General features: G+C 38.4%; 1 protein-coding gene and 1 long non-coding RNA gene across 2 annotated transcripts in view; one reads left to right on the top strand and one right to left on the bottom strand.

The window, feature by feature from the left end:
• Nucleotides 1–22,194, bottom strand: part of FREM2 (FRAS1 related extracellular matrix 2) — a 191,809-nt gene that overhangs the window by 40,905 nt on the left and 128,710 nt on the right. The window lies entirely within an intron of this gene.
• On the top strand, nt 12,708–18,823 carry LOC129526359 (uncharacterized). The gene is made up of 3 exons (XR_008671034.2): nt 12,708–12,796; nt 12,911–13,106; nt 18,405–18,823. It is a non-coding gene; the product is annotated as an uncharacterized lncRNA (long non-coding RNA).

Raw genomic sequence — 22,194 nt, 5'->3', positions numbered from 1 at the left:
TAAAGGTCATTTGGGTTGCAGTGGGCCAATACTGCACCATTGCACTCCAGCCTGGGTGACAGAGCCAGACTCTGCATTAAAAAAAAAAAAAAAAAAGGAGAAATCCCGGCAAGGTGGCTGAATAGGAACAGCTCTGGTCTGCAGCACCCAACAAGGCCAACGCAGAAGGCAGGCGATTTCTGCATTTCCAACTGAGATACCCGGTTCATCTTATTAGGACTGGTCAGACAGTGGGTGCAGCCCATGGAGGGCAAGCAGAAGCAGGGTGGGGCGTTGCCTCACCTGGTAAGTGCAAGGGGTTGGGGAACTCCCTCCCCTGGCCAAGGGAAGCCATGAGGGACTGTGCCGTGAGGAACTGTGCACTCTGGCCCAAATACTACACTTTTCCCATGGTCTTCACAACCCACAGACCAGGAGATTCCTTCAGGTGCCTATACCACCAGGGCCCTGAGTTTCAAGCACAAAGTTGGGTGGCCATTTGGACAGACACTCAGCTAGCTGCAGGAGTTTTTTTCATACCTCAGTGGTGCCTGGAATACCAGCAAGACAGAACCATTCACTCCCCTGAAAAGGGGGCTGAAGCCAGGGAGCGAAGTGGTTTAGCTCAGTGGATCCCACCCCCATGGAGCCCAGCAGGCTAACATCCAGTGGCTTGAAATTCTTGCTGCCAGCACAGCAGTCTGAAGTCAACCTGGGACACTTGAGCTTGGTGTGGGAAGGGGTGTCCACCATTATTGAGGCTTGAGTAGGTGGTTTTCCCCTCACAGCGTAAAAAAAGCCTCCAGGAAGCTCAAACTGGGTGGAGCCCGTCACAGCACCGCAAAGCCACGGTAGCCAGACTGCCTCTCTAGATTCCTCCTCTCCGGGCAAGACATCTCTGAAAGAAAGGCTGCAGCCCCAGTCAGGGGCTAAAACTCCCATCTCCCTGGGACAGAGCACCTTGGGGAAGGGGCGGCTGTGGGCACAGCTTCAGCAGACTTAAATGTTCCTGCCTGCCAGCTCTGAAGAGAGCAGAAGATCTCCCAGCACAGTGCACGAGCTCTGCTAAGGGACAGACTGCCTCCTCAAGTGGGTCCTTGACCCCCATGCCTCCTGATGGGGAGATACCTCCTAGAAGGGGTTGACAGACACCTCATACTGGAGAGCTCTGGCTGGCATCTGGCGGGTGCCCCTCTGGGATGAAGCTTCCAGAGGAAGGAGCAGGCAGCAATCTTCGCTGTTCTGCAGCCTCTGCTGGTGATACCCAGGCAAACGGGGTCTGGAGTGGAACCACAGCAAACTGCATCAGAACTGCAGAAGAGGGACCTGACTGTTAGAAGGAAAACTAACAAACAGAAAGGAATAGCATCAACATCAACACAAAGGACGACCACACAAAAACTCCATCCTAAGATTACCAATGGCAAAGACCAAAGGTAGATAAATCCAAGAAGATGAGGAAAAATCAGCACAAAAAGGCTGAAAATTCCAAAAACCAGAATGCCTCTTCTCCTCCAAAGGATCACAACTCCTCGCCAACAAGGGAACAAAACTGGGTGTAGAATGAGTTTGACGAATTGAAGAAGTAGGCTTCAGAAGGTGGGTAATAACAAACTCCTCCGAGCTAAACGAGCATGTTCTAACCCAATGCAAGGAAGCTGAGAACCTTGAAAGAAGGTTTGAGGAATTGCTAACTAGAATAACCAGTTTAGAGAACATAAATGACCTGATGGAGCTGAAAAACACAGCACGAGAACTTCGTGAAGCATACGCAAGTATCAATAGCTGAATCGATCAAGTGGAAAAAAGGATATCAGAGATTGAAGATCAACTTAATGAAATAAAGCGTGAAGACAAGATTAGAGAAAACATAATGAAAAGGAATGAACAAAGCCTCCAAGAAATATGGGTCTATGTGAAAAGACCAAACCTAAGTTTGATTGGTGTACCTGAAAGTGATGGGGAGAATAGAACCAAATTGGAAAACACACTTTAGGATATTATCCAGGAGAACTTCCCCAACCTAGCAAGACAGGCCAACATTCAAATTCAGGAAATACAGAGAACACCACAAAGATACTCCTTGAAAAGAGCAACCCCAAGACATATAATCTTCAGATTCACCAAGGTTGAAATGAAGGAAAAAATGTTGCGGGCAGCCAGAGAGAAACATCGGGTTACCCACAAAGGGAAGCCCATCAGACTAACAGTGGATCTCTCGGCAGAAATGCTACAAGCCAGAAGAGAGTGGGGGCCAATATTCAACATTCTTAAAGAAAGGAATTTTCAACCCAGAATTTCATATCCAGCCAAACTAAGCTTCATAAGTGAAGGAGAAATAAAATCTTTTACAGACAATAAAATGCTGAAGCATTTTGTCATGACCAGGCCTGCCTTACTGGAGCTCCTGAAGGAAGCACTCAATATGGAAAGGAAAAACCAGTACCAGCCACTGCAAAAACAAACCAAAATGTAAAGACCATTGACACTATGAAGAAACTGCATCAACTAATAGGCAAAATAACCAGCTAGCATCATGACAGGATAAAATTCACACATAACAATATTAATCTTAAATGTAAATGGGCTAAATTCCCCAGATAAAATGCACAGACTGGCAAATTGGATAAAGAGTCAAGACCCATCGGTGTGCTGTATTCAGAAGACCCATCTCACGTGCAGAGACACACATAGGCTCAAAATAAAGGGAGAGACGAATATTTACCAAGCAAATGGAAAGCAAAAAAAAAAACAAAAAAAAACAAAAAAAAACAAAAACCAGGGGTTGCAATCCTAGTCTCTTAAAACAGATTTTAAACCAACAAAGATCAAAAAAGACAAAGAAGGGCATTACATAATGGTAAAGGGATCAATGCAATAAAAAGAGCTAACTATCCTAAATATATATGCACTCAATACAGGAGCACTCAGATTCATAAAGCAAGTTCTCAGAGACCTACAAAGAGACTTAGACTCCCACACAATAACAGTGGGAGACTTTAACACCCATTGTCAATATTAGACAGATCAACAAGACAGAAAATTAACAAGGATATTCAGGACTTGAACTCAGCTATGGACCAAGCAGGCCTAATAAACATCTACAGAACTCTCCACCTCAAATCAAAAGAATATACATTCTTCTCAGCACCACATAGCATGTATTGTAAAATCAACCACATAATTGGAAGTAAAATACTCCTCAGCAAATGCAGAAGAATGGAAATCATACAAACACTCTCTCAGACCACAGTGCAATCAAATTAGAACTCAGGATTAAGAAACCCACTCAAAACTGCACAACTACGTGGAAACTGAACAACCTGCTCTTGTATGACTACTGAGTAAATAACGAAATTAAGGCAGGAAGAAGTAAGTTATTTGAAACCAGTGAGAACAAAGATACAATGTACCAGAATCTATGGGACACAGATAAAGCAGTGTTTAGAGGGAAATTTATAGCAATAATGCTCACAGAAGAAAGCAGGAAAGGTCTAAAATCAACACCCTAACATCACAATTAAAAGAACTAAAGAAGCAAGAGAAAACAATTTCAAAAGCTAGCAGAAGACAAGAAATAACTAAGATCAGAGCAGAACTGAAGTAGAGACGCAAAAAACCCTTTAAAAAATCAATGTATCCAGGAGCTGGTCTTTTGGAAAATATTAACAAAATAGATACACCACTAGCCAGACTAATAAAGAAGAAAAGAGAGAAGAATCAAATAGACACAATAAAGAATGATAAAGGGGAGATCACCATTGATCCCACAGAAATACAAACTACCATCAGAAAATACTATAAACACCTCTACATAAATAAACTAGAAAATCTAGGAGAAATTGATAAATTCCTGGACACATACACCCTTCCAAGACTAAATCAGGAAGAAGTCAAACCCCTGAACAGATCAATAACAAGTTCTGAAATTGGCACAGTAATTAATAGCCTACAAACCAAAAGAAGCCCAGGGCCAGATGGATTCACAGCCGAATTCTACCAGAGGTACAAAGAGGAGCTGGTACCATTCCTTCTGAAACTATTCCAAACAACAGAAAAGGAGGGACTCCTCCTTAACTCATTTCATAAGGCCAGCATCATCCTGATACCAAAACCTGCCAGAGACACAACAAAAAAAGAAAATTCCAGGCCACTATCCCTGATGAACATCCATGTGAAAATCCTCAATAAAAAATACTGGCAAACCGAATCCAGCAGCACATTAAAAAGCTTACCTACTATGATCAAGTCGGCCTCTTCCCTGGGATGCAAGGCTGGTTCAACATATGCAAATCAATAAATGTAATCCATCACATAAACAGAACCAATGACGAAAACCACATAACTATCTCAATAGATGCAGAAAAGACCTTTGATAAAATTCAACACTCCTTCATGCTAAAAACACTCAATAAACTAGGTATTGATGGAACATATCTCAAAATAATAAGAGCTATTTATGACAAACCCACAGCCAATATCATACAAATGGGCAAAAGCTGGAAGCATTCCCTTTGAAAACCGGCACAAGACAAGGATGCCCTTTCTCACCACTCCTATACAACATAGTATTGGAATTTCTGGCCAGGACAATCAGGCAAGGGAAAGAAATAAAGGTATTCATATAGGAAGAGAGGAAGTCAAATTATCTCTTTTTGCAGATAACATGATTGTATATTTAGAAAACCCCATCGTCTCAGCCCAAAATCTCCTAATGCTGATAAGCAACTTCAGCAAAGTCTCAGGATACTGAGAATGTGCAAAAATCACAAGCATTCCTATACACCAATAATAGATAAACAGAGAGCCAAATCATGAGCAAACTCCCATTCACAACTGCTACAAAGAGAATAAAATACCCAGGAATACAACTTACAAGGGATGTGAAGGACCTCTTCAAGGAGAACTACAAACCACTGCTCAAGGAAATAAGAGAGGACACAAACAAATGGAAAAACATTCCATGCTCATGGATAGGAAGAATCAGTATCATGAAAATGGGCATACTGCCCAAAGTAATTTATAGATTCAATGCTATTCCATCAAGCTACCATTGACTTTGTTCACAGAATTAGAAAAAACTACTTTAAATTTAATATGGAACCAAAAAAGCCCGTATAGCCAAGACAATCCTAAGCAAAAAGAACAAAGCTGAGGCATCACACTATCTGACTTTAAATTATACTACAAGCCTACAGCAACAAAAACAGCATGACGCTGGTACCAAAACAGATATATAGACCAGTGGAACAGAACAGAGGCCTCAGAAGTAACGCCATACATCTACAACTGTCTGACAAAAATAAGAAATAGGGAAATGATTCCCTGTTTAATAAATGGTGTTGGGAAAACTGGCTAGCCATACGCAGTAAACTGAAACCAGACTCCTTCCTTACAGCTCATACAAAAATTAACTGAAATGGATTAAAGATTTAAATGTAAGACCTAACGCCATAAAAACCCTAGAAGAAAACCTAGTCAGTACCACTCAGGACATAGGCATGGGCAAAGACTTCATGACTAAAACACCAAAAGCAATGGCAACAAAAGCCAAAGTTGACAAATGAGATCTAATTAAACTAAAGAGCTTCTGCACAGCAAAAGAAACTATTATCAGAGTGAACAGGCAACCTACAGAATGGGAGAAAATCTTTGCAATCTATTCATCTGATAAAGGGCTAGTGTCCAGAATCTACGAGGAACTTAAACAAATTTACAAGAAAAAACAAACAACCTCATGAAAAAGTGGGCAAAGGATATGAACAGATGCTTTTCAAAAGAAGACATTTATGAGGCCAACAAACATATGAAAAAAGCTCATTATCACTGGTCAGTAGAGAAAAGCAAATCAGAACCACAATGAACACCATTTCATGCCAGTTAGAATGGCGATCATTAAAAAGTCAGGAAACCACAGATGCTGGAGAGGATGTGGAGAAATAGGAATGCTTTTACACTGTTGGTGGAAGTGTAAATTAGTTCAACCATTGTGGAAGCCAGTGTGGCAATTCCTCAGGGATCTAGAACCAGAAATACCATTTGACCCAGCAATCCCATTATTGGGTATATAGCCAAAGATTATAAATCATTCTACTATAAATGCCCATCAATGTTAGACTGGATAAAGAAAATGTGGCACATATACACCATGGAATACTATGCAGCCATAAAAAGGATGAATTCATGTCCTTTGCAGGGACATGGATGAAGCTGGAAATCATCATTCTCAGCAAACTAACACAGGAACAGAAAACTAAACACTGCATGTTCTCACTCATAAGTAGGAGTTGAACAATGAGAACACATGGGCACAGGGAGGGGAACATCACACACTGGGGCCTATTGGGGGGTGGGGATCAAGGGGAGGGATAGCATTAGGAGAAATACCTAATGTAGATGACGGGTTGGTGGGTGCAGCAAACCACCACAGCACATGTATACCTGTGTAACAAACTAGCACGTTCTGCACATGTATCCCAGAACTTAAAGTATAATTTTTAAAAAGGGGTAATTTGCCATTTCTTTTTGGTAGCTTTGAAATTTTTTCCTCTCCTGTTAATATACTCGATAAGCAAAAAGAGGACTGTGCTCAAAACAAAATAAACATCTCTATGGACTAAAAATGAAGCAGAACATCATAGTGGTAGGTGAAGCCAAAGGAGTGTGGTCCTACTGGTCTCTAGTTCTGGAGACAGGCAATGAATCAACTCTTGAGGGGGATCACAGGAAACCAAACTAAAACAAAATTCAAGAGTGAGAGAGAAATATAGGTTTTTCAGGCTTTGAAGATGAAGAAGTTTCATCCACCTATAGATGGACACTGAAATAAATAAATAAATCCAAAGGACTCTGGATGTAAGAAATTCTGTTGAGCAAAGAAATCAATAAAATATGCTAGTAAACTCATTGAATTATTTTTTCCATTCAATGTTGAACCTAAAAATTGAGACAACAGTAAGGAGGTTATAAATGGGGTTCAGTGAGTAGAGGAACTATTTTAATGTCCCTGTCTTAGTCAAGAGAACAAACTTGGTTACTCAGATGGTTAGGTAACTCTTAAAATGATAAGGGTTGCCACCAAAAGGGCAGAAACTAGCAGAGAATAAAAAATAACTAAGAATAGGGAGAAGTTTCCCAATATTACAAGAAGCTGGGAAGGAGGAGAAACAAAGTTAATATGCAGAAAATGAAATGAAAAGCCCAAATGTATCAATACTAAGAACAAATGTAAATAAATTGTTTATTATTTAAAAGTTGTTAGCTTTATTATTAAAAAATATAGTTTAAAAAGTTTTTAGGTTGGGTTAAAAAACAAAACCAAATGCCAGTTATAAAAGACAGTTATCAAACAAAACTGCAGAAAAATGGGAAAAAGATAGGACTATAAAAAGTATATATACTTATTTAATTTATGACATGCTGCTCTTGGGGACAATGGCAGTTAAAAGACACTAATAGAGACTTAACTTTTTTTTTCTTTTTTTTCGAGACACGGTCTCATTCTGTAACCCACGGTGAAGTGTAGTGGCTCAATCTCAGTTCACTGCAACCTCCACCTCCTGGGCTTAAGCAAATCTCCTGTCTCAGCCTCCTGAGTAGCTGGGACTACAAGCGTGCATGACCACACCCAGCTAATTTCTAATGTAGAGACGGGGTTTTGCCGTGTTTCTCAGGCTGGTCTTGAACTCCTGGACTCAAGCGATCTGTCTGCCTCAGCTTCCCAAAGTGCTTAGATGACAAGCATGAGCCACTGCACCCTGCTGAGACTTAACATTTTAATACGTACTGCTTCATATCTTTAAAACACCTAAAGCAACTATGAAAAATAGTAATATTGCTTAATTTTGCATAGAGCACATTTTATCTTATATTGTTTGTGTGTTTTTCTGCAATGAAATTTTTTAACATGGTAGATAGAGAATGGTATGTATAAAATTATTATATCTTATTAAAAATAAACTACATAGTTTATTTTTTGATGCATAGAAAATAAGAAAGAATGTATGTTAAACCACTAACTGGTTACTTCCTAGAGCTGAGATTGTGAGGAAATTTCACTTCCTTTGCTATACATTTCTTGCATACATTCATTTGCTACCCATTTAACTTTTTCAAGTAGCATCAATTCCTTTTGCAACTAAGAAAAACGAAGAAGAAAAAAATGTTGATGAACTTCTCCCTGTAATAATATCATTAAAAAATTAGTTTTAAATAATTTAGGCATGGCCTTTCCTCACTTTTCTTTTTATTTTTCATTTTTTGAGACAGAGTCTTGCTCTGTCGCTCAGGATGGAGTGCCGTGGTGAGATCTTGGCTCACTGCAACCTCTGCCTCCCAGGTTCAAGCAATTTCCAGCTAATTTTTGTATTTTTAGTAGAGACGGGGTTTCACCATGTTGGCCAGGCTGGTCTCGAACTCCTGACCTCAAGTGATCCACCTGCCTTGGCCTCCAAGACAGGTAGGATTACAGGTATGAACCACTGTACCTGGCCTACCCACTTTTCTTTCAATAAATACTTTACATAAACATACATTCTGAAAAATGAGCTCATATCTAGTCTTTAAAAAGCATTTTCAAAATTATTGTTGAAAAATTAAAGTTCAGGACCAGATGCAGTAGCTCACGGCTATAATCCCAGCACTCTGGTAGGCCAAGGCAGGCAGATTATCTGAGGTCAGGAGTTCGAGATCAGCCTGGCCAACATGGCAAAAGCCCATTTCTACTAAAAATACAAAAAAAAAAAAAAATTCAGTCTGGCATGGAGTGCACACCTGTAGTCCCAGCTACTCAGGAGGCTGAGGCAGGAGGATTGCTTGAAACTGGGAGGTGGAGGCTGCAGTGAGCCAAAATCACACCACTGAACTCCTGCTTGGGCGACAGAGCAAGACTCCATCTCAAAAAAAAAAAAAAAATTGAAGTTAAAATGTATATAAAAAGGGAAAGTTTAAAAATATATATCATTTTAAAGACATGTTTTAACATTTCTTTTTCTTGTCAACTATAATTTTCTCAGGGAGAATAAAGAAAAATCAATACATGTCTAGAATGATGACAATTTAAATACTGAACCTGCACAAAATCTCAGTTGAAAATACATAGTGAATCTTTCTTCAAAAAGATAATGATATCAGAGATTCTACCATCAACGTAGTTTCATTCTGGAATCTTCTCTTGCCTTTTTGAGAGTCATCACAAGTGTAAAATAAAATGTAAGCATCATAGTCATCAAAATTTTCCAACATCCAGTAGCATGTGAAGAGGCTTCATGAGTATTCTTTATTCCACAAATGCTACTGAGTTCCCTGCCTTCTAGAAGAGTGTTTCAAAACTTAAAATATTTTTTCTATTCCATATGATAGCATACCCCATATATGAGGAAGAAGAAGGAAAAACTGGTCATGACCTACTAATTGATTTCTCGACTCAGTGGGGTGCAATTTACAGTTTCCTAAACTATTGTATATAAAACTGTTTCCCAAAGGTGGTCACAGATCTATACTGCAAGTCCCCGAGGGGTTTTAAAACACACATTCCTGGGGCCTGATCTTAAATCAACAAAACCAACATTTCTCGGAGTCAAGGATTTTAAACTGTTTCAGGTGAATGTACACATATTACAGTCTGAGAATCAGTCATCACCCTTCAGCTGCTAGTCTGGGAGGGCAGAGTGATTGTAACAGGTGACAGCTGCTGTAGTGCAGAGGTTCCCGAGATGGAGAGCTGACATAGGACAGCAACCCAGAGAAGAAAAAATCTGAGCTGGGCCTTGTAGACTGAACAGGGCTTGACAGCATTGAAGAGGAAAAGCATCTCAGGTGAAGCAAAAGAAAGAGGTGAGTGTGCAGTAGGTTGAGAAGTTGTGTAGCTATAGTACAGAAAAGGGCGAAAGCCCAGGGAGGAAGTTAAGGTGAGAGCCAGGTTTTGCAAGTTCTTGCAATACATGCTAAGAACTACAGAAAAAGGGGAGTCAATACTGATTTTTAAGCTGGAAGTGAAATCATCAGAACTTGGTTTGCAAAAAAAGCAAACCAAGCATGGTGGATGGACTGAAGCAGAGTTAGACTAGAAGCTGTGGGAACCCTTGAGGGGAAAGTGCAATTCAGAGAAACAGTGAGATCTTGAGCTAGGGCAGTGGAGGTGGGAAGATTGAGAAGTCAGATTCTAGAAGAGCTTCAGAAATACAGTGACAATGCAATCACATGTGAAGGACAGTATCAGACTGGATGACTGGGTGATATCGCGCTTGATCAACTGGCCAGCTTTTTAATTTTGAAGGATATTTGTGTTGTCATTCATTGTGCCATTGCCAACTGATTTCTCTGGTATGCAGTCATTTTCCTCACTTTCATTTATTATCTTTCCCAGTGCTCTTGTATGATACATTTCTTTAAAATTATCTGGCTAAGAAAAAATATGTATTAACACACTTTATTCACACCTATGTGTCTTCTTTTAGAGTAGATTAAAATTCCCAACTATACTTTGTGGCTGAGAATATAGATGAAGGCATCCCCTAGATTTGTGCAGAGATAATATATGTAATTAAACATAAGGTTATAAGTACAATTGTTTAAGAAGACTGGTAAAAATAATGTATTTAGTCAACATTATGTCTATTTTTAAAGACAAAAGTTGCAGAGAAACAACTTTTGAGAGCAAATCACTGATGGGAAATAGCCAAATTGTGTGATGTGGGTAAAATAAATTTCACTCCAAACCTGTGTATTCTTTTTGTGTCTTTCAGTTTCCAGACACATCTAAATAGTTTGTTTATTCAAATCCAAAAAAAAATCATTCATAGAGGAATGGACTCTATACTCACTTAATAGGTAAAATCAAGACACTGAATGTGAAATCTAAAAAAAAAGAGGATATAATAAATACATTTCACTGAGGCCTCCATTTCTGTACTACACCACATGGTGTACTATACTACAAATGGCATAGTAGGCCCCCAATGCTATTTTACGTACCATAATGTTTGTATTTTTTCCTATTAATGTTTGTCTTTTTGTATAAGACAAAAAATGAGAAATAATGATAAATAGTTGAGTTATCCATAGTTAATGAAAAAGTTTGATATATTTCCTTTCAAAATCATGTTAAAAGGAATCTTGGAAAGGGTTATTCTGCCATGACAGGCTGACAGGGCCTCATTTCTGGAGAAGGCCCATATCATCAGATGCTGTCTACTAAGGGATATGATACAGACCTGTTAGAAACTCTTACTATCAACAGCCAGCTATCATAGGCTATAGCACAGTGAATGCCAATATGGATGACTTTTCTCAATTAAATGGCTTTGCTTTGTTAAGACTGCCTATGTTCTACCCCTTACTGAATCACTTTCTAGCAGTATGGCTTTGGGCATGGTACCTAATATGTGTGTGCCTCAGTTCTTCATCTGTAAAATTAGGGATTATGACAGCATATGTGTCATGGATTTGTTATAAGGACTGAATGAGAGAATATATATAACATGCTTATAGCAGTGCTTGGCTCAGATAATTTCTTGTCATACTATGTATTTTGTTACATCTAAAACTGAATGTAATGATAGAGACTAGGCAAATAAATGACACCCTGCATGTGTGAAAAAGGATATGTACTACAGCACGTATGTGATTAGAAAAAAATCTGAAACCAATCTAAATGCCCATCCATAGGGGATTGTTAAATATGTTATAGACAGACTGTGGAATACTATATAGCCATTAAAAACAAGCTGGGTTTATATGCATTGACATGAAGAGTTTTTCATAATATAGTCTCTTAAAATTTTATTTTTTAAATTAATTTATTATTACTATTATTATTAAGAGACGTGGTCTCTCTCTCTCTGTTGCCCAGTCTGCAGTGTAGTGGCAAGATCATAGCTCACTGTAAACTGGAATCTTTGGGCTCAAGTGATCCTCCTGCCTCAGCCTCCTAAGAAGGTAGGATTACAGGTACACAACACCATACCAGGCTAATTTTACTTTTTATTTTTGTATAGCTGGGGTCTCTCTATATTGCCCAGGCTGGTCTCAAACTCCTGGCCTCAAGTGATCCTCCTACCTCGGCTTCATGAAGAAATGGGATTATAGGGTGAGACCTTGTGCCTGGCCATTATGTATTCTTATGTGAAATAAGTACTTCGTAAGATAATATGTATATCATCATGTAATATTAATAACCAATATTTATTGAGTACTTTCAGTGTACCTGAACTGTTCTAAGCACTTTATATATATTTCTGTCTTTATCTATCTACTAACTCAATCTTCCTAACAACCTTTGAGGTACAAACTATTATCATCCTCATTTTACAGATGAGAAAACTGAGATCCAGAAATTCAAGATCAATAACCAATAATTGAAAAGGAAGTAAGACAGCCTGCCTTTGGAATATTGTGCCACTTTACCAATAATTTCCTCTAATTAAAATGAAACAAAAATGTGTGCATGTTATTGGATGTATGGAAAGATGCATCAAACTAAATGACCTCAAGGGAGAGGTGTGGCTTCCGTGAGGAAGATCACAAGACTCCTTCTTGGTACTCATGTAATAAGTTTGTGATAAAAGATATTATTACTAAACAAAGATTAACATGTATAATTTGTCTCCTTTAAACATAATCTCAGAATATTAGGCAAAAATATTAGAGAGTAGAAAGTCTCTCCTCTTCGTTAAGATCTCTAAAACATTTTTACTCTTTAACAGGTTCAACTCTACCAACTGTCTATAGCATTTCACAGTGTTGTGGATGATTATGCTGTCTAGGGAACTGAGTAGTTGCTGCACTTTCAAAAACATCATTATCTCACAGTCCTGAGGTCCTGCAAAGTTTGTGTCTTTCCATTCTTACATATAACTTACTTAACAGTTACTGCTATCAAGAAAGTCTTGCCTTCTCACACTTGTTCCATTATTTTTATGCCCTATTTCAGTGATCTATCCACACATCCATCTTCAAGCTTCCCAAAGGCAGGAATCACCTATTGTTCATCTGTAAACTCCAATGAGAAACATACAGTCTGGTGTATGGGAGGTCATCAAAACAAGTGTGGAGGTATAAGCTAAGACTGACAACTGCCTCCCAAGTTTCTATTCAAAAGTAATCATTTTGGATGTAAATCTCATCAGGTATGTGAGAACACACCACTTAACATCATAGTTAATGTAATATTAATATTATAATAGCTACATTTACTGACTGCCTCTGCCCAAGTGACACCAGGATCTCTAGAAACCTTGTTATATTGTCTTAATGCTCGCAACAGCTGTACAAGGTGATTATTTTTATCTGCTGTTTACAAACAAAATTAAGTCAAGACTCAGAGAGGTTAAATAACTTGCTCAACACCACACAACTAGCATGTGGTATAAGCAGGATTCAAACATAAGATACTCACATACAAAATCTGTACTGTAAAAAAATTAAATAGTACTTTTTCTGAAAATGGTTAAGAGTCTGGACATGTGAACATTTTAGATGTTTAGATTTTTAGAATATTTTCTTTAAAAGATGTGTAATGAGAATCTGATTAAAGAAAAAGGGAGGAACATGATATTCTACGTAAGAGAAAATTAGAATATGTTATACAGATCAGTATTCCTAAGTCGTGAGGATAAATTTCTTAAAAGATTCTAGGAAGAGGGAAATAAAATGAGATGTCATTTTATGCTTAAACTCTCCATACCTTTAAAATTGTCACTGCTTCAAAAATCGCCAATCAGAAGTCACATATGTACATTTTATTCCTGCTAACTAAAGTAAATTTTATAAGTAAGATTTTGAAATCAACAGAGACTGTGACATGAGGGTGATTTATTTCGGAATTCCAACAGCTGAATGAAGAAAGATGACGACCAATATGGTGTCAAACACAATCTGTGTGAGGTCTCAGGAATAAAAGCATGTGATTGACACTCAAAAAATAAATAATCTTGACCACAGGCTGCTTGACAACTGACACCTGAACACGCCTGCAGGCAGCACAGGAAGGGACTCCAGAGTAAATAGCAAAAGCGACTCCATTTCAAGTTGGAAGGAATGTGCTCCTTTATTGTGAGATCCTTCTTCCTCAGTTATCCTTGTGTTACTCTATATCAGCAGTCAACGCTGTTGCATTGCTTCCTCGTGTTGTTTGTGGAAAAAAAAAATCATTGTTCTACAAGCCAGGGGTGCCACTCCCCTCTCAGTCACTTACGAAATGCCCGACACTGGGGAAATCAACTTCTTTGGTTCTTGTATTTCTGGTCTGCAATATCCAATTTGATCTACGTGAAGTCAGATCTCTAAGCTTTCAGGTCCAAGCTATTCTTCTTGCCCTTCTGGGTCGTTTGTGTTTTTCCTGTTGATATGATACTAGTTGGCAGCTATTTCTCTCATTCAACATTTATCCAATTGATTCATGCTTATTTCCTGCAGTCTTTATTGGAAGGATAATAGGTGCTTCCTCTCAAGGAAAAATAGGAGTTAGAAAACCATTCTTGTCTTTAAGATGGTTTGTGTTTAAGGAGTAACCAAGAAGCTGTAAACATATGCATTATGATTTTTATATGACTTCTTATATCAGATAACATTTTGGCTTTAAAGAGAACAACTTGTTCAATCATTTAAACGTGTATTTTCATTTATAGAGAATAAAAACCTGTCTAATATATTTTTAAAATACAATTTAAAAATAAAGCAAGGCCACTTTCTAGAGTGAAAGGAGCGCAGCCCTGAGTCAGGGTGATATGAGTGATGGTCATGGCAGAGCCTGTGAGTGATGGGGGTAAAAGGTAGCTCAGAGAGGAGCCTGGGTAATAGAACTGGACAGCTTAATAAATGGCTGACACGAGGAAATGCCAATTTAAGGCTACTGGTGTTCAGATACATGTAACGTCACTAAGGAGCTGTTCAGCATTTTCATTCTAATAGCTGAATATAAACTGCAGCAGCCAGAGCTTTCTAGGGCAATGACAATGCCTCACTGCAGCCTTTAGGTGGAAGGCTAACCACTGCTTTTCAGAGACGTACCTAGGAAAACTCAAGTAAGCTACAAAGCACATGTTTTGTTCTTAGATGTTTGATATTCTGTGAATATACTACATGTGGGTTTTTTTTAATAAATAAGGCTTTATTCTTTGTGGTTAATTTTTTTGTATATTATAAAAACAATAAGTAATAGGAAGAATATCAAGAAAGGTAGTCCTGGCCAACCCTCCTGCCTGCATACATTTAACCATCAATTTATTATCTGTTTTTTGAACTCCTATTATGGATCAGGCACTGTGCTCCATACTGGGGATATGATAAAGACACAGCCCTTGTTTTCAAAGAGTTCTTAGTCTAGAAGTTAAAACCAAAAACAAACACAGCATTGCACAGTTGTCTTGGCAGTAATAATAATGATAGCTAAACATATTGGTATTCTAAGTGCTTTACATATATTAACTTATTTATTCTGTATAACAACCCTATGAGGTAGACAGTATTATTGAAACCATCTTCCAAAAAATTGTATCAGTGAGAAAATTATGGCAGTGAGGGAGATCTGATCTAGCCCGCCACCCCCCTCCACCCCCAACCTTTTCTTTAGCTTTCAAGCTGCCTGGGTTTAGGCTGGTTAACTTTGGAAGACATTTAGTTTATAGTTTAAATGAAAACAGCCCTTCCCCAAAACTCAATTGCCTTTATGAAGCTAATGAGAGACCACCAGCCTACAGGAGGAGAGGAGTCTGAATTCTGCTAAGGTGTAACTTCCCCAGTTACTCCTGCAAATAACATCACTTTTCTACTGTAGATAGGCATTTTGTGATATCCTTTCAGGTTTTGTGCGTATCTAACAGCATGGCTCCACCTAGAGCTGCTAACTGGTGGCTCCTGTGGCCCCACCCACAACCAACTCAGCTCAAGAGGACAGCTTCAATTCCCTATGAGTTCATCTCTGACCCAACCAATCAGCAGCAAGCACCCATTGCATAGCCACTCCCACTGTTTCCCTCAAAATACCTTTGGAAAACCCCTAGCCTATGAGCCTTTGGTGAGACTGATTTGAGTAATAACTCTATCTCCTACATGGTGTGGCTGACCTCGTGTCAATTAAACTCTTTCTTTCCTAAAATGCCATGGTCTTTGCGTATTGAGCCGGAATAACTCATCAGGCTGTTACGTTATGAGGAAACTGCAGCAGAGAAGGGTTAGATAATTATCCCAAGAACATATACCTTATAAGACAGAGCCAGAATTAGACACCGAGTGATATGGCTTCATAAGCATATCATGCCTCTCCTTGTATGATGTAATTCTAATTGCTTAGATTGTGCTACCCAATTTTACTACTTTATGTGACAAAACTGTCTCTTTCTCCTCACTCTTTCTTCTCTACATAAAATCATCATAACATATCTTTCCCACAATACTACCACTCTGTCCCCTATCACAAGCACCGGTATTTGATCTTAAAGTTTCTTTCTTCCTTTCACTTGAATAATCACTTGAAATGCTCTATCCATTATTTTCATATTCTCAGCTCTCATTAATTTTAAGCTCATTGAAACACGGCCTCATTCTCCAACGCACTCAAGAAATACTCTCTCCAAGTTGGCCAATGCCCTTCTTTTTGCAAAACCCAATTGCATATTGCAAATCTTTGTCTTTATCGTTGAAGAATTTAATACTATGGACCACAACCTTTTTTCTTGCATCTTCATCCTTTTCTTTCCATATTACTGCTGTCCCCTGGTACTTCTCTCATCTCTTATCTGTTGCTTAATTGTGAATGTTTTCTCTTAAAGGATGAATAAGATGACCATAAAGTTACTACTTTACCTGCACATAGAAAGTGCTCAGTCACCATAAGTTATTATTATTATTATTTTAATTATTGGCAGCTGAATTTTGAGGCATTAATATGAGTTAGCCAGCTGATGAATGAGGAGGTGGAGAGGGAGAATTTTTCTTCAGGTAGAAGCAGAAATAGAAACTAAAGATAAGTAGACAGCCTCATGTGTTTGGGGGCTGCAGAGTTTGCTGTGGTATTGTATGCTGCTTGGAATGAGGAGATGGGGTGAACAAGGAAAGCAGGGAGCCAATGGCCAGGCTATGCAGGACCTTGTGGTGGGAGCCTTTTCGTAGAAATTAGCAGGTGAGAGGTGTGCTCAGTGTTAAAAAAGGGGGGAACATGATGATGAAATGTGCATTTAGGGTTCTGGAGGATGAATGGGCTGGTGGAAAGGGGTGGGATTTGAGCAAACTGGAAGCAGGCGGCCTAGCTAGTTGGCAAGTGCAAGAATCCACGCAAGATAGGAAGTTCGTTTGGATCAGGTGATGGCAGTTCAGACGAGGAAAAATAATAAGGATACAATATTTAGAGATATGAAGGAGGTAGAATCAAGGAGTTGGGGTGAGGAGTGAGAGGAAGGAATCCAGTACTCATAGAACCATTCACCAAGATTAAGGATAAGCAGGAATAAAACAGGGTAGGGCAAAGATTAAGTGTTCTAATCTATTGAGTTTTTCTCCTGATTTGTTTTAATGCTTTTCAGAATCTAAGACATTAAGTCTGGTAAGATGTGTGCCTACATCACTTTTCTTGCACTGTTTAAAAAGAAGAAGAAAAAAAAGAGTTTTAACACATGACAAAATCATTGTGTCTTCCATAATTATATCACAGGGTTTGATGAAGTTTCCTTCTTCATAGAGATGTCAAGGGATGTGTTGAACAGAGTCATAAAATTTTCCTCAGGGAGCTAAACTAACATGTTCTACTGCAAAGCGTTGATTTGTCCTCTCAGTATACTGAAGTAGATCGAATACATATTACTATTTAGATGTACTGTCATTTTAAAAACTTCAAAATATATGTTGAGGACCAACATCACAGAAAGCATGCATGCTAGGTTTGTTGGGAGGATAGCGATCCCCTGGAAAGACTTATAAAACTGTACCGTTTTCAACCCGCTATTTAGCACAGACAGCATTCCACCAGTTTATGAGATGCAGGCCGTGCACGCTAGACCCATAGGCATAAAGCAACACCTAGACCACTTTTAATTTTATCTTGTATTTATAGGATCATCTTGCAGCACTGAGACTGTGAAAGACTGTGGCTTTGGCTTTTTAAAGCCTTCTCTGGCAGGGCGTGTGCTCTCAAAAATTACCCTTCTGAATAAGTGTGATTCTTAAAAACAAAGAAAAAAAAAGAAAGAAAGAAAGAATGGGCTCCTTGTTGGCATTTTGACCACAGAGCTTCAGCTCTGTAGTATACTTCCTGGGCCTGTGAAACCCATTGTTTGTGAAACACCCTCAGGGAAATAGAAGCTGAGATATATTTCAGCTCTATAAGGTGTAAAAAGAAAGCTATTTTTTTCCTCTCACAATACCTATATTCTTGCTTTTTAAAAAGGTACACACGAGTAAAGATCTATCAGCTGTTTTATTTCTTTTCACAGGAATGTGTTTAAACTCAGGAACTGCTGAATTGTACTGTAACTTGGCTCATCCCAAATAGTGCAGTTGTCTTCACAATGGAGAGACTGTCACAGCCTAAAAAGACACGTGACTCTGAGCATCAGTTTACTGGCTGCCCACTCAATGATTCAGGCTCCTCCATTCTTTGTGTGGAAGAGAACTGGCCTTCCGGGAGCCTGAGGCCAAGTGAGAGAACCTTCTGAAAGCCGTCACTGCATGTGGAGCCTGGACTTATCCTTTGCCTTGTTGGAGCTGTTTGTCTGTTTCCTTCTCAAAGTTCTCTACAGATTGGGCTAGTGTCTTTCACCACTGTGTCCTTAATGTGCTGGAGACTGCCCGCCACTTAGCAGGGGCCTATAAGCATGTGAAGTGAGGCCAGGACAAATCCTTGTTCTCTCTACCCTCACACAGCATCTGGAAACATGAGAGATGTTAGGTGTGTGTTTTAAATGAATAAATGTGTGGATTCAAATTATTTCAAATGTCTGTTTCAGAGAGACAGAAAAAAGACCTGTTTCTTAGAAAAAAGAGAAAAAAAGATGATTTATTTCTCCAGTAGTATGAAGGAAAAGCTTCATCCATCATTTTAAGTGCTTCAAATTGTTACAAATGGCCTAGAGAAAGAAGGCATTTTTAGTTTTAGCTATATGTTTAAAATTTCAGTATAAATTATTATTGTGATTATTTGTCACATACTTTACTGTTTGTCAAATAACAGTAGCACTATATTTGACTGGGCAATCTTGTATCTTTCTAGGTCAGTGTAAGGTTCTCTACATAATTTAAGGAAGATTTTAGGCCAATTACAAAAAAAAAGTATAAGATTTACAACACAGGAATAAATCAGGGAAAAGAAGATCTGATGTCCAGTCAGACAGGATGAACACCTATTTCTCAAGGAAAACATAACACCTATCTGTTCCCTCTGAAAGGTAACATTTGTCTAAAAAGAGAAGCAAGATTCACAGAGAACATAGGGACACCATAAGGACTCCTAATGAGATAACTACTTCTGGTTTTATAAGGAAGCAAACTAGCAAGTTTCACATCTCTACAGTGACCACTGGTATATCCACCAATGTCAGAAAATAGTACATCTATTCCAAAATGTTTTCTTAATATTTCATTCTAATACCATACGTGGAGATGCTGCTGTCTGTTTAGTAATGGAGGTACATGTTTTCAACAGTAGACCATAGGTGCATAGTGCATTTTCTAGACTTAAAATAATCATAGCCCTGCAAGTCCATGGCAGCATTTCACAGATGCTGGCCTCTCTTTACATCACTGAGGAATGCAGGCCAAGACTTTGAAGTGCTCTGTTTTCAGCCAAGTTGCCATGTTTGGCTTTTCAGCATTTTCTGTATGTTTTATGATTTCAATAAAAAGATATGCCAGACCTCTGTGGCCAGCAAATAATTAGGACTTTCTGATCACAACAATAGTATCTAGTTAGAGATCTTTTCCATCTAATCAACTTTTTGTGTATTTTATTGGTTTTTATTATAAAATTCATTTTAATAGCTTTAAACTTACAAATTCTGAAGTCTAGTATCTGAGAAGTTGCTTCTCAGATTTATGTGATTTTTAACACTAAAATGGAATTTTCTGTGACTGAGATCTTGAGGTTCCTATAAATGTTTAGTAAACTGCTTCCAGGGTTTTAGTGGTAATAAATCAGAAATATGTATTCTTTGATGTCTGTAAGATAGTATTGCATGGCCAGCATTCACTTTTCTGTTTGTAAGAGATGGGAATCAGGCAGATAGTGTTACTGGGAAAAAGACAAAAAAAACTCAAGACAATATTTATCCACGAGGACTTGACAAGAGAGCCAAAATGCAATCTTTCAGAAAGGCAACCATTTTCACCGGGTCGTCTGCTAGATGATGTGGAAAAAGCAGTGCTATTCCTTGTCCAGTTGAAGTACCAGATTGAGACCGCACTAATAAGCTTTGCTAAAGATCCAAGGGGAGTTATAATTGATAAAAGATCAACAAGAATAGTTCATTTACAAGTTATCCTATTATCTATGACATTTCAATTATCAATATTCAGGTGCTGTATGTCTATAAAAGTATATATAGCTTGTTTCATCTTGTAAACTTCCCTATTAGGATACCTAATAATAACTTTGAGTATTACATTGTAGAATCAGAAGGTCATTGTGTATATTAAACATACTTACTGCTAGTATAATATGAGGTATGCTGCGTAGTTGTTAATGCCATAGTCTCTTTAGTCAGGCTGGCTAAATGCTTACCGGCTGTTTGACCTTGGGCAAGTTATCTAACCACTCACAGATGATAAAACCCAGGCATAATAAAACTTGGCTCATAATTTGTGTATGTGCATATGTGTATTAAATAATTCAGGTAAAAGATTTAGCACATCTGGGAAGATGTTCATGATAGCTATGATTATGTAAAAATATATGATATCTACGAAGCCCTAAAAAATAAAGACGAGTTAATTTAATATTGTGAACAGCATGATCCTAATCGGTACCACAACCTTGATATCCTAAAACCACTCTAGCAGACTACATATCTGTAAATTTACACTCCATGAATTTGAGGGCTCATTTCTGGGTGAACCAGCCCTATGTCCTGCCACAACTCCCTGTGCTCACTTTCTTGTGGGCAGAAAGGTCATTCTTCAGTGTAAATTATACAAAATGGTTAGTTTTTCTCATAAAGAAGTTTGGAGCCTTTACCTTTTCTGGTAATGGTGGTGAAATGTTTTTATGTGACTAGCAGGAGAAATTCAAGTGGCTGCTTGCCAAGCTTGTGTGTGTGCAGTGGAACAAAGCTCTTTAATGCTTTTCCTGTGGTGAGCAGTGCATTGTATCAACAGTTTCAAAAAGACCAGGCAAGCGCACAGCAGCACAGCAGCCAGGGTCTTTGGAGGTTCTGGTCATAACAGGTTGAGTCAAATGGACTCCTATTGCTAACAAACCCACTAGAGCAGTCTCTGATCTTTGTTCATCTGCCTTCTTCTTTGTTTTTAAATTTGTTTTTTAATTGACACGTTGTAATTTCCCATATTTATGAGGTGCAACTTGATGTTCTGATATATTTCTGTATTGTATAATGACACAATAAGGGTAGTTAGTATATCCAGCACATCATGCATGTATTATCTCTTTGTGATGAGAACACTCAAAAGCCTTTCTTCTAGCATTTTTTTTTTTTTTTTTGAGACGGAGGCTTGCTCTGTTGCCCAGACTAGAGTGTAGTGGCGCGATCTTGGCTCACTGCAACCTCTGCCTCACTAATTTTTGTATTTTTAGTAAAGACAGGGTTTCACTATGTTGGCCAGGCTGGTCTCAAACTCCTGACCTCAGGTGATCCACCTGCCTCGACCTCCCAAAGTGCTGGGATTACAGGCATGAGCCACCATGTCCAGTCAGCTTTTTTATAATATATAATATTTTATTGTTAACCATAGTCACACTACTGTGCAATAGAACACTGGAATGTATTCCTTCTATGCAATTGTAACACATACCTATTAATCAACCTTTCTCCATCTACCTCTCCTTTCTCCTTTTCCCAATCTCTGATAACCACAGTTCTATTCTCTGCTTCAATGATATCAACTTTTTTCCTTTGTAGATTCCACATATGAGTGACATCATGTGGTATTTGTCTTTCTGTGTCTGGCTTATTTCACTTAACATGGTGTCCTCCAGGTTCACCCATGTTGTCTCAAATGATAGGATTTCATTATTTTTTATGACTGTATAGTATTCTGTTGGGTATTTATACC

This window comes from Gorilla gorilla, chromosome 14 (genome assembly GCF_029281585.2).
Source record: "Gorilla gorilla gorilla isolate KB3781 chromosome 14, NHGRI_mGorGor1-v2.1_pri, whole genome shotgun sequence".
NCBI lineage: Eukaryota > Metazoa > Chordata > Mammalia > Primates > Hominidae > Gorilla > Gorilla gorilla.
This window is presented reverse-complemented; position numbering and strand designations above follow the sequence as displayed.